This window comes from Bombus huntii, unplaced genomic scaffold, assembly GCF_024542735.1.
Source record: "Bombus huntii isolate Logan2020A unplaced genomic scaffold, iyBomHunt1.1 ctg00000109.1, whole genome shotgun sequence".
In the NCBI taxonomy this organism is placed as follows: Eukaryota; Metazoa; Arthropoda; class Insecta; order Hymenoptera; family Apidae; genus Bombus; species Bombus huntii.
This window is the reverse complement of record NW_026099362.1, coordinates 66,337-70,479: the sequence shown is the minus strand read 5'-3', so window position 1 is coordinate 70,479 and position 4,143 is coordinate 66,337. Positions and strand designations below refer to the sequence as shown.

The window sequence follows — 4,143 nt, the reverse complement described above, 5'->3', positions numbered from 1 at the left end:
AGCGCAGAGTAGTACGTGATAGAACAAGCGACTTAATTACAGCCAAAAATCATAAAGCCTAGTAATTCACCGTTCGCGAGCCCCGTGTTACTCGTGAAGACGAACAATGGTTCAGATAGATGATAGGTAGATTTTCGAGAACTAAATAAATATACGGTCGCGGATCGGTATCCTTTACCCCTCACTGCGGATCAAGTCGCGAGATTGCAAAAGCGAGATATTTTATTATTCTGGACATGACCGGTGGGTTTCTCCAAATCCCTATTCATCCTAATTCTAGGAAGTATACAGCATTGATTACCCTCGATGAACAATTTGGATAATAAGTTGTTGTTTTCTTCGAATTCTTTTGTGCCTTTGTTCGATCCATTCTAAGTTGATCTAAGAAAATAGATAAAGGGAGGGAGGGGCAAAGCTAGTTAATCTGGAAAGAATCCAAGCGTCAATTTCAAGCATTTACAGAGAATCAAGCGGGCTGGTTAAGGTCGTGAGTTGAGCAATTATCCCGCGTTAGGTTCAATCAGGTTAGTCCCACGCGAAATTGATCCAACCATGCGAAAACGTGTATTCTGAGTGTATTCTGATTTCTGTTGCAGATACTTCTGGATTGTTTATTTCTTTCCGCTTGTCATCGCAACTTTTTACGAATAACAAACATGTACAGCAGCTTGGCAATTTACATGAAAACGATCATAATTGCGGTCTATATACCGCCAGCCCTTCTTCACATTCTTCAGTTAAAGATTGGTAAGTTGATACTGATTAATTATGCAATCGAAATCCTATATAATGGCTACAAAAAATATTTGCATCATTATTCTCGTTTCCTAATGAATCGCTGTTTTAATCAAGTTTTATATTGCATCAAATTTCTGTAGTTACACGAAAGTACTAAATTATAGAAAACTTGATATACACGGATTTAATTAATTGATAAATTAGTCAATATATAGGCATTATTATTTCACGTGAAATTTTACAACGTCAAAAACCTAACATTCCTGTACGAGCAGTATTAATCACAAATTGTGAGAATGCCTACTGATAAGGAAGAAAGATAATATAGAAAACGCAGACTTATGGAAAGAGAATCCCTGACATTAGACACGAATACGCGATTTCACGAAATATTTTATGGTATATATAAGATAGAGAATATACATAGAGTACATATAAGTATATATAGAGTAAGAATATATATAGAGTATATATAAGTACCAAAAATACATCCTAAGACGTGTATGCGATCTACGCTGTATGGGACGTGTTATAAATGGTTTCCGCTACTCAACCGCATTTGAATTTGTGAACACGATCGAACAATTGACACGAATTATTAATTCCCGTCTCTACTCTAGTAACGATTTGCTTTGGAACGAGGTCGAATCGTTCTGATTCCGCGCATGATTAACAAATAAGTACAGAGGACATCAATTACTTGGATGGCCTTCCTGAAACTTGATCCAGTTTCGAGAAAATGAAAAATTCGTTTCTTCTCTTTGCTTCCCTGTTCCTTCTTTCCTCCTTTTCCCTTTTTACATCGCTTTGTTTTACATCGCAATTTACATTTATTTGTAAAGTTTGAATCTCCTCGATATTGAAGATGTTGAAGCTGCAAGTATGTATTTCATTTTAATCCATTCGAGACCGAGATTTAATTGTAAGACGATACCTAGGTGTCGCTACGATTTGAATGTTTAGTTAGAATGATTCTGTGTTTTACTCTCTCCAGGGTATCCTTTTCATACTTTGATTTTAAATCGATGACAATCTTAAATAGTATGCCTCATATTTTTAAAATATAAAATTATATACTATGTTATTCTATAATGTATTATGTACAGTTAAATATATATATATAATAATTCTATATTGAAAAAAATATGAAATTAACATGATATATACATTACTACGTAAGTTATATATAAAATATGTATATTATACCCTTGCCTACTGACTGATATGAATTTCTTTCGGTCTCGAATGCGTTAAAAGAGAGCGCAAAGAAGGCGAAATTACTTATTGTAATTAGTAAATCGACCTGAGAGGCAGACAGATACAAGAAAGAAGGAATATTATATTAGCGGCATTATCATGTTTTTGCTCTCTTTAAGTCTTTCATCGAGACAGACAATCTACAGGTATTAATCGACCAATTTCTCCAAGCTGATAACTTCGAATTGATGTTTCTATATAAGAAGTGTTATGTGTTAATCTGTCTAAATGTTTAAAAGGTGTTATAAATTAAATGTTGTTAAACGATACGTAATTGCCTTTTGATCGTAAATTTTACTATCAAGGGGTCTTTTATGTATGCGTAATCATTGTGAATTATAACAATTTATGTGATCGATATTAAAGGTGTTTAAAAGCATGTAGTTTTTTTCTATATTACTATTCTCCTATATTATTATCCTATATTATTATAGCATTCCTATATTATTATAATATCCAATTACATGTTGATACACAAGATATACAGATTATTATTTATAACGTTTTGGTTTTCTTAATTGAGTCATTCATTTAGTACAAATGATAAGAAATTAGTAATAATTCACAAAAAAAGGATATCGTAGTAGAAATATTATAAAAAAAACATTTTCTGTTTTAGTGTAGAGTTACTCCTTCTTACAGACAGTGTCGTACAAATCTGTACGTCTCTGAGAAAATGTAGGTATCTGAGCCCTTACTTCCTCAACAACTTTTAGATCTGATAGAAAAAAGAAACATACGAATTAATAAGTAATGCTTACTAATAAATTCAACAAATACAGAGGAAGATGGCTAAATCGATAAATTAACGAGACTAAAAATTAATTACATCATGGATCTCTCGCTTTTAATTTTAAGCTGTAAATTACCGATATCGGTGACTGCCATATTCTCTTGAGTTTCCAAATCGTAAAGAATCTTTCCCCAGGGATTGGTCAACTGTGTATGTCCCCATGCGACGTAACTTGCTTAAGGAACACGAGCCGGTGATATGCAGGCAACGTATAATTGATTATCATTCGCTCTGAAACGCTGAAGTAATGACCAGTGCAGTGGTCCAGTGGTCATATTGAATGCCGCTGGATATATCAGCATTTGGCAACCTAACCCAGAGAAGCAGGAAATATGAAGCCACCGAATACCAATTAACTTCGTAGTTGCACGGTTCACATTCCATCATTTCTGAATATGCGAGGACAGTCCTCTTATTGTGCTTTTAATTCTTTTATTTGTTTCATTTTCAGCAAATATACTGGTTTTTTAAATTAAGCTTCTTTTTATACAGAGTTACAGATTATATTAATTTTATATAGAATATATTTAAGAAAGATATTTAATTTTTTGCTAGTTAAGTATTGATCGATTAAGTTACTGTACCTTTGTTCCGATAAATGCGTGCCATTTCCTCGAATCTAATATCATAGCAAATGCCAATACCTATTTTGCAGCCCTTCACATCGAACGTCGTTAGGGAGTTACCAGGACTGAGTGAATCACTCTCTCGAAAAGTAATCTTATTAGGAATGTCGATGTCGAATAGATGTACCTAATAACATAAAAATGTAGTCGCTAATTCTATTGCTGCAACTTTTGTAATTTAATATCAAAGTTACCAACTCCTAAACTTTAATTATTTTTTATTTAATAACTGACAGCGTTTTTATCACTTTCTTTTATTAAAAAATCCTATCATTTAATAATGTTTAAAAAGGAGAAAAAATAAGTATAATAATATTTTAAGTATGTGAAAAATTTATACAACACAAACACATTACAACAAAAATGGGCGTTTCCCGTATCATAACGTATTTTATAAACCGTAAATTATAGAATTGGTTATAGTATACGTATGTACATATGTATATTCCTAAATTATTCCTAGATAGAGTCACTTTCTTCGCCCCAATATTTTCAAATTCAAAGCCATAAAGGAATATATTACTTACCTTTCGGTGTTTTGCTATCAAAGTTCCATCGGGACCCCAAATAGTACAGGTATTGTACAATTTATCGCCCCCTATTTCAGGCATCGTACCACCAACTACATAGATGTTGTTTTCTTTAGCTGCGTTCGATGAAGCAACGCTCGTTTCACCATCAGGAATACTCTCGGCGTATTTTGGAAAGTACTCTGCATTGCAATATTTC

At 33.0% G+C, this 4,143-nt stretch overlaps 1 long non-coding RNA gene across 1 annotated transcript; it reads right to left on the bottom strand.

Annotated features, from left to right (window-relative positions):
- Window positions 1-2,395: 2,395 nt before the first annotated feature.
- On the bottom strand, window positions 2,396-4,143 carry LOC126876988 (uncharacterized). The gene is made up of 4 exons (XR_007694649.1): window positions 3,942-4,143; window positions 3,373-3,541; window positions 2,865-3,098; window positions 2,396-2,713 (listed from the first exon to the last, which is right to left on the bottom strand). It is a non-coding gene; the product is annotated as an uncharacterized LOC126876988 (long non-coding RNA).